Source organism: Siphateles boraxobius, unplaced genomic scaffold (genome assembly GCF_051911475.1).
Source record: "Siphateles boraxobius isolate OS27281-9 unplaced genomic scaffold, OSU_SipBor_1 46, whole genome shotgun sequence".
NCBI classification, from domain to species: Eukaryota; Metazoa; Chordata; class Actinopteri; order Cypriniformes; family Leuciscidae; genus Siphateles; species Siphateles boraxobius.
The window spans coordinates 18,310,626-18,320,753 of NW_027509097.1; positions in this window are offsets into that span (position 1 = coordinate 18,310,626).

A 10,128-nucleotide genomic window follows, 5' to 3' on the forward strand; every position below is an offset into this window, starting at 1 on the left:
ATGCGTGCGGCTAATCTGAGATTTCTTCGTCAGAGAAGGCTTATGCTCGATTTATATCTGAAATTAGGCTTTCTTCGCTAATATTAGGAGTTTCTTATCGTACGATTTAAATATGGATTATAGCATTTGTGAACTTTCTGCCATTCGTAGGAAGGCATATTCAAGCTATAGTTTTGCTGATTTACCCAGAAACTTGTACGTGCATGTATGAGATGTTAATAAAAACTTATGGGACAACATATGATTAATTACTGTCTGCTTGCATACAATGTTTAATACGATGCCTTAAAATTCTCCACCATATATGTAAGGAACTCAGCTTTTTGGAAATATTAATAATCAATCATATCTTGTTATTATTAATTATAAATATTTGGGTCAGTTAATTGGATTAACTTGATGTGGCTGAATTAATATTACAATTAATATTCTAAGAAAAGGGTATCTTCCATGACCACAGAAGAAGAATTATTTCTTCGCCTGTACAGTACTTTGAGCCAGTAGCAAAAACCGTGATCGTAAAGTGACTTGTATTGCAAACAAAACTGAACCAAATACATATTATGTACAAGTTGTATTAACTAAATATAGATATTTATATGAATATAAATAAACTAAACAACATACACACATGAATACATAAATGGGTTAGTGATAGGATGAAATTGGAAACCGGAAGAGGGTCTATGAGAAGAACCATCAGAATTTCAATTTACGGATCTTTGTCCCTAGCATGATTATACGTTCATTAATGCTCAGATAGCTATAACACATCCACACTGCATTCTAGAAGAAGGTGATGTACATCAAAGTGTGAGTCATTAAATGAGGATTAATTAGGTAGGAGGGATGATACAGGTGAGGTTACATTGATCGTTAGTTGGTTGTATACCAGGATACATACCATAATATATACCTAATAGTACACGAGACAGTAAACCATTTACACTGTTTCTTACACAGTTTTATGCATGTTCATTTATAGATCAGTTATTCTATGATTAATGCAGCAAAGTCTGTTTTAAAGAGGGTTTCTGTTTCATAGTCTCTCTCTTGAGTATGTGGCCCATGGGCGTAGGTTTGGTCTCAGCTTTGGTGGGGACATCCATCCCCCCCCCCCCCCCCTTCCCCACCATTCTATTCTTAAAAAAAAAAAGTCCATTAGATTAAACTGGGAAGGGTCATAAAACTTGCATATTGTTATCCTAGGTTTACTGCTTCTATTGTTCTCAATTGTAAGTCGCTTTGGATAAAAAGTGTCTGCTAAATGAATAAATGTAAATCTGTTGTGGTTTGATGCGGTCTTTCCTGCATACAAAATGGTTAATTAATTTTGTAGTCTATCCTATGGCTAGCAAGTTTAACCCTCCTACCAGATATTGTTATTTGGATATTATCAATCAAGTAATGATTCATTATATTTGAATAACCAACAGTGTTAACTTTCGCCTTTTTAACATTGCCAACATGTTTTTTCCAGCACATGTGTCTAGCAAGGAGGCTACACTCACAAATACATTACATAAACAGAATGTAGAAACGAAAAATGTCTCAGATGATCCATTGTTTATGACTGCAAGATTCTAAGTTAAGGTAGGCTAATTAACATTCAGTGACTTCGTAGCATTCTATCATGATAGCGCAACTTCTATGAGTCTATCCGTGCTGCACACCCCTAATTAATGCTCCTAATCTTGGAAGATTGCAGAAGCTAGGTTTAACTGTAACAATATCCTGGGTAACCAGGATCACCAGTTAATACTATTTTCCACAGTAGAATCTGCATTTGAAAGCCTGGTCAGTCACTGCTACTGCTAGTTATTTGTGTGGCTAGTTATTTTTGCCTACTTACACTCTGCTTTATGAAAAAGCTTCGTATGTCCCCTTTCTTCTTCTTGGGTGACATAGCTGATCTACAAAGTACAAAAAGGGGCAAAAAACGGAATATTAAAATGTTTTACTCTGGCCTTTGTATATGGCAGGCAGAGAGACAACCCTGGTAACTTACCATCGGCGTCGTCACGCGCGCACACACTCACACACCACCCGCTCGCTGCCAGTGAGTGCAAGCACAAAAAGTAGTCCCGGCCCGCGCGTGTAGCCTGCCCGTCAGATAACCCGCCGCCAATCAAATTACGGCGTATCTTGTACTGTCGTCGTCCTGGCCGTTGGAATCGATCCAAATAGCAGCGCAAATATCAAACTACCAGTTCAAAGGAGCTTGCTAAATATTGGTGGGGACAAATTTGTCATCTCAAATATTGATTGGGACTAGTACCCAGCGTCCCCCCCTAAACCTACGCCCTTGATGTGGCCACATTCCTCGGAGGTCGTAAAATCTCCTTATCATGCCCTGTAACACGACACTGTTTCTGCCCTTGTGTTTGTTCATTTGGGCTGTGTGAGGAGTTTCATAAACCTTTGTATATAATGAATAATTAGTATGTGTCTGATTGGTCCATACCCTACATCAGTTACTTACTTTTTAAATTTTGGTAGGTTACTTTTTAATTCTTCTTTTACTCTGTCTTTGATTTTAACTTTTAGCAATTTGCATGATGAATTGTTTAACATGCAAGCTATATGAATGACACTGTCACAATGTGATAAGCAAAACATATAACAGTCAAATCAAAGCTATTTATATAGGCTAGCGCTTTTCATTGCCATTTAAAATAACATGGTCTTTCCTTCTCTCTCTCTCTCTCTCTAGAGACAGCAAACACTGCAGGAATATCAGGCATCCAAGTAACATGTTAGTCTGGTTTATATTTTATTTTTAATGAGAAAACATTATAGAGTGCAACAGGCGGTTTCTGAAAGTAAAAACATGAACTTTCTCCATACGGAAATTAATTTTAAAGACAGACCTACTGTGAGAGGTTGTTAATACATGGTATTTGCTTCTGATAAAGCCTTCAGCTTATTTTTTTGTAAATAATCGTGCTTCACAGTTGAACTCCTGGTGAAAACTACATTACCCATGAGCCATGATGCTGTAGTGAAAATTATGTCAAACATAGTTTTTAAAAAAAAGCAACACAATCCAAAATAGCTCTGCCCACTCCCATGAAGCACTGCGAATGACATAATCTCCCTACCCTCTCAAAATACTGAAATGTTTGTATAAGCTATATATGCATATTTATATATAAATATATATATTTTTTTAAATCACTATGGGAAATAAGAATGAAAAAGGGGGGGAGGCACTGTTGCACTCTATGTATAACGAACAATTGGCAGATGAACTGACAGATATTTTATGTAAACAGGCAAAATCTCTGCATCTGATGATGGCCATGTGTTTTCGCCGATCATAACTGGTTCAAGCTCCTTTGAGATCAATATGACTTCTGCCAAATCAAATGTGCCGGCAAATTGTAAGTGTAATACACGAGAAACTATTAAAACAGTTTTCGCCTATGTAATGTATAAAATTAATCTTAATTAAGCAGTCGTAGTTAACTATTTGGGGCCAATTTTAAGGAAGGTCGCATTCTGGTCTAACATTGGCATGTGCACATTTGCAATACAGATTTTTTTTATGTTTTTGGTACTATTGGATCGAGTTTTTTAGAATAAGTCAAGGTTAATTTATTTTATGCGGTGTCATGCTCCTGGATTATTCAGACTCAGAATTGTAACTATTACTACAGCCTTCATCAGCCCTTTATTTTACTGCAGACTTATCAAACTTATTTATTTACCGCGGATTTGATCAAAGCCAAATACTGCCCAAATGGGGATACAGGGAAAGAAGAGAAACAGGATAATACAAGGTTAGATTCAATCTTTATATTCTTTCCCATTTTGTCTTCATTTTCCTTTTTCCTGTTATTGTTTTAATTTTTATATTCTCAGATCATCAAAGGTTTCTAAAAGCAAACACCAGTTGGTTGAAAAAGTGAAGAACATTGATCCAATAATTGACAATCTTGATTGCTCAATGAATCAGTTACAAATGTGCGAGTGAATCCAACATGAAGACGAGGGAACCGCTGGACTATGTGAATTGTGAAAGCATTGCCAACGACCTGGTCAACGCTTTGTTCAAGCATGAAGAATCTCTCATGAAGAAACTGCAATAACAACTGTTGTAGCCTATTGTTTGGCATTATGTACTTAAACAGTTTTTTAATAAATAAAATGTTTTGAATAATTGATTGGTGATGGAGTTTTAATTTTTGTATTTAGAACCAAGTATATTGTACAAGTAAGAAGAAACCAAACTGGCCATATAATGATATATTGCACTTAATAAACAATGGCAAAGTTTGTATTCCTTAAAAAACAGGCAATGTTTGAGAACCCTAATATTGGTGTAATCTCTGCGAGGTCTCAACCACAAACGCAAAACTTTGTGGTGGGTGATACGGGCATAGCTTTACTAAAGGAAAATATTATGGAAGTAATTTTCAAACTATATTTTATTTATTTATATTATGGTTTTCATGTTGATTTAAAGTTTTTGTTATTAACTAATACCTTTATTTTTTACATCCAGCACAAAATTTTGTTCAAAAATTGTTCTCTGACCCCAAGTAATCAGATAATGGTGTGTTCACAATCTACAATTAGATATTATCCTGCTTAGTATGTGTGTAAATAGTTGTGCTTAAATGTTTGGATGTATTTTTACACGCCAACATATTAAACAACACATGTAAAGACTATGGTCTAACTTTAAAACATAATCTTTATACATGAATTCAAAAGACCAAATCACTAAGAAAACAGGGAATGAAAAGCACCGTTTATAATAAATACACAAAGTATTAACGCAAAAAATAAGTGTATGCTGTTTCACACTTAAACTATTACAACAGAATCACATCTGACTATGCAGATAAAATTGCACAAAGGTAAATTGTAGTGATCAACTTGCTAAAGAGTAAATACAACATGTGCCATTTAAAGCAAATACGAAAAGCCTCTTGTGATCAGTTTTGTAATTGACATTTTATGTAGTCAATTAGGCCGTTTACATCTTGCTTCTTTTTGTTTTTGTACAGTTTGCAAAAACTATAGTCTCCGAGCGTGGTCAAACATATAGGAATTTATGAAAAACATGAACAGATATTTCTACATGAGATATTTATTTTAGAACATCTTTCAGCTATGTCTACGAAACATCGACATGAAAGATGAGTATTGCTGTTTTTCTGTTACCTATAAAACTATTATACTTCAAAATCGTCTAGCTATTGCCCATTTCACAGCACAGTCATAGATACACAGTTATTTTATGTATGTGGCTAAACAACGGTTAAGCTAATGAATTACCGGCTATATTTTTACATGAATGGGGGGTGATTCATTTTTTAATCCGTCTACACTGATACTTTGACACAAGAGTTTTAGGTCTGATCCAGAAAACAGACGGTAAGCAGTAAGTTATGAAAACATGTGATATGCATTTTTGGCCTCATCATCAAAATGTTTTAACATAGCGCAACTTTCAATTGTTTGATAAATTATCTAACGATTATACCTAACTATCAACAGTTATATGTGAAACAAGCTCAGTCATATTAGAGTTGGATTTTGGTTTATATTGTACATTGTTATTGAACCGCATGTTTAACAGTGCTAGTGTTCTTAAATTGTTTACCACGGTTTAAATTTTTAACAACACTATCGCAACACTTATCGTATTGCCGGGTGTGATTGTAATGTTTTGTATGGTGTCTTCTTTACACTTTCACCCCATGGATATCTGTTTCCTACAGTTAGCTGTAGTGAACTCTAGGTCATCTCTTTGTTCATATATGACAGTATGCACATGATTTAATAAAATGATGGTTTAAACCACATTATTTTATCATACCATTTTTAAATAGCGCTTAGATGTATATTTTATATTTTAACCCTTTATGCAAATATAGAATAGGCCTACCACACAAGGATCTCTGAAATATTTATTTTCGTGTAAAACATCTATGTAGATCTATCTATGTTTTTTAAAAATACAAAGACATCTTTCTACCAGCGACCCTACACATCTGGGCATACAACAAAACACAGTGCATCCGTGTACGATGATTGATCAGAAAATTAATTTGTCGCTTTGTTTGAAGAAACACTTTAGTCAGCTGGTGCTTGATAACTATTACAATTTTTAAACAACCCTCAATTCGGTAATGATGCGATATTGATATCACGTTTTAATTTCAACTCAATGCGCTAAAGGTCTATAACTGAACTTTAACGTCTTAATATTTGGTAAAATTTAACTTAAAGCCTTAATTTCTAAACACTTTTTACGGAACTTGTTGCGAACATTCACCCATCCATATGTTAAAAAAAATATATATATATATATTTTTTTTTTTTTTTTTTTTTTGGTGTAATTAATAGAATTCTCTCTGAGAATTGAGTCTTACATTAAACTAGCTCAAATTATATATTGGGAATTTAATAATTAATCATGAGTGATTAATAAATTGCATATTACAGTTAAATTATCGAAGCTGAAAATAGATCGATTGTATATATGAAAGATCACCATAATGGGTTATGTTTCGTCATTAATATATCAATAGTCTTATTACAGATCGATTATATGAGATAACTTTAAACGGAATTAATTTAGTTATCGAACAATCTGTTTGTCCAGCAAACGGCCGTAAGATTAACTTATCAATTTTCAACAAAAATTATCTTTCTTATAGTTCCAAAAAAGCTATTTTCTGGCCATGAAAAATCACCTTCTTGTTATTATAAAATTTTGGTAACTGAAATAGTAACGAATTGTAAAGCTTTGTAGCTAAAGGGTCGAACACTTCATTGACTTTGTAAAAATGAGCACTTTAGACAATTAGCAATCAAGAATATAATGGTTTTAATAAAATGAAACTACGGATACAGAATTCTACATTTAAACCCGGGATACATGTATGTACAATGAACAGTAAAACTAACGAGACAAACGAATAACAACGGGAGTGAGAGAGAGAGAGAGTGAAATATATATATATATATATATATATATATATATAGAGAGAGAGAGATAGAGGATGAGAAAGTGAAACTAACGGTCAGGATGAGAGAGATCACCGGGGTGATCGCAGCATGCCAAAAATCACAGACAATAACCCTTAGAGAGGCAACAAGAAATCACATCAATCAAATCAAATCAATAACCTATACTTGCGAATGCGTATGGTTCTCTTTGTGTTGCTGAGGAACGCAGAGTCGTATGCGTGTTTGTCCTTCGGCGCTATAGGCTTGTTCTCTCGTTTCTTCCGGGGCGAGCAGACTCGCGGGAAGTTTTAAAGGTTCACCGAACGTGAAGTTACCAAGGAAATAGTTCAGAGTTCATCTCCTTCGGGAGGGAGAGGCGAAAATGAAAATAAAACTTAGTAAAGAAAGGAAAAGAAAAGAAACGCGGTGTAAAGCTCCCTAAGGAGCCATGTTGACCGGAAACCTCTCACAGGGAAAGTGCTCTCTTTGAGAAACTCCTGTGTCAGTTTCTTATAGAGAGGAGGGGTTCACGCCTGCTTCGCGTATGTGAACCAATCATCTTAGAGCATCTCGAGCGGGAAAAGTTCTTCTTTGTCTTGTCAGGATAATTGATGGTGCTATAAAATTTTGTCATTTCTAGCCAGAAAGATTGTACACACAGAACAATACATTTTACTGTAATATCCTATGTATGACTGGTTTAGTCAAAACAAGACGGTCAAACAGGTACCAAGAATGGCCGGAAAGAGTAGAAGAAACATTAAGTTACATTCATATGCAGAATTACACACATTTAATGTTCACTCACACGACTATAAAGCCATAATACCGGCTACCATGACCTAGGAAAGATCAAATTCATGTTTATACATTTCTTAAGTGGCTATACTTATAGAAAATATAAGATTGTAGAGTCTATTAGTCTTTCTTCATCAGAATTCAAGTGGGAGCTGTGATTCTCTTGGAATTCCTTTTGGGGGTCATAAAGTTTTATGACCTAGCAAGAGGGAGAGTTACAGAAGATGATCCTGTTAGGTAATCTTTCTTTAGAAATACACTTAAGATTTGAAGTTACAGACCAGTCTCCAATTACATCTATAGAATAAGACAAAACTAATTAGATATGCATGCATACAGGAAGGTTAGATACAATTCTGTGTTATATACATTAAGGACATTCCTATCCTAAGTTGCACACAAAGGACGTTTGTGTGGGGGTATGTGTGGATATCCTTATTTTCAGCATCTGTCCATCCGTGGTGTGTACCACGTGAGGGTTTCGAGAACAACGGGGACCTGTTTCTTGATTGCGCAATGCGTCATAAATGGAGTTAATCAATGACCTGCTGGCAGACATTGGGGCACCATTTCACATGATTCAAGGTTTTGTGAATTATACATATATGTGTTCATATTTGTTCAGAAGTGAAAGGAAAACAGGATTCGGTCAGTCGCTACATATTCCCCCTTTTCGCCGGATGAAGTCCCTGTGTGAACATCATCGGACGACAATCATCACAATGGCCGACTGGCAGGTGAATCCTGATGGTCATGTAGCAGGTTGACCATGGTAGTAGGGTAGCAGGTGGAACCTGATGGTAGGATGGCAGGTGGATCTTAAAGCTTAAGATTCAGCTCGATGAGGTTTGGCGTGGTCTCTGACTTGGCACCCCCTTTCCGGGGATTCCGTCTGAGACCTTCAGGCACGGCTTTCGTGAGCTCGGCTGTGTCGCACTCCTGGTGGAGTCTTCTGTACAGAATGAATGCCACGCATAGTGTCAGAGTGTGGCTGATTACCTGTAGAGATGCACAGCACAATGTCGGCTGAGGTCCAGCCTAGGACCGCAGATGAAGTGTTCAGAACGGGCAGTCGAGACAGTGCTTGGATGGCTGTGTTGACCGGAGCAATGTCAATGAATTGGGACCCCCTTTCCTCGATCCAGAGTTCCAGTTCTGGATCTAAGGTGAAGTTGTAGTTCTTGAAGGATGGGAGTTCCAGTGCTGTCTGGTACTCTTTGCTTGGAAGATGGTACAATGCCAGATCATTCAGGTGGAATATGGCACCTTTCGGGGCTTGAATCCACGTACTGTGGTTGAGCATGTTGACACGGCTGGTTGTGTCATGCTGGTCGTAAGTGAGAGTAGCTGTACGCACAGGTGTGTTAACGAGCCACCTGTCACCTACAATCTCTGCTTGCGTCTCTGTGACTTTTGCTCGAGGCTTAGCTTTGGCAGGGCAGCGTGTGTCGCTGACCAGGGGTTGCAACCCGCAGGTTCCTTCAGTGTTGTCTCTGAGGAAGGGTTTGCTAGGGCAGAGATAGTGAATGTCTTTGGTGAGGTACACGTGTGCAGGTTTGGGGCCAGGTGCAGCTGTGTGTCGCTTTTGTGGTAGGCCACCACATCTGGAATGTGTGTCTTGATGTGGGTGTTGCTTTTCAAAAACCTGACATTGGCAATGTCTTTAAGTCTGTAGACTTGGTTTGACTCGCTGATGGATTGGTTCAAGAGCACATCCACTTCCCTCTGCTCGTGATCGACGTAGAGTGGGATGGCGCTACCCAGAGAGTAGGCCAGGTGTATTTGTAAGAGGATCAGTTGGCCTGGTGATGGCGGAAACCAGCATAGTTAGCACAAGGCTTAAGGGTTTCAAGTACGGTGGGATTCTACCCGTGGCTGGGCTGTCTTTTGAGGAGTTAACCTCCCAAAGCATGTCTGTTATCAGGGCTGTAACCAGCTGAGTTTGGGCAAAGTCATTCTGGAAGACAGTAAACAGCGGTTTCATGCAGTTCATGGTCTGATTCAGCCGGACGCTGTGAATGTTGAGAATGACCATGTTCTTCTCAATGTCTTGCCGATGGTTTGGAAAGATGCACTCTGCGTGGTGAGTTGCTCTTTTAGCTGTGAAAGTTCAGTCTGAATTTCAACCACATGCTGTTTCACAGTGGCTATGTTTGCTGTATGGACACTTGGCATACCAGTGTCAACAGAGTTCTGGCGGCAGCTACGGGTCCGAGCAACGCTCCCAGGAACCGGTTGGAGTGTTAGTTGGTGCTTAGGAGTCCTGATTGTGTAACAGTCACTTTCCCAAATTGGTTGGACATGTGTTCGCCCTTGGCCTTGGCGTGAGAGAGGGAGTCCTCTGTCCATCGGGCACTTGCCCAG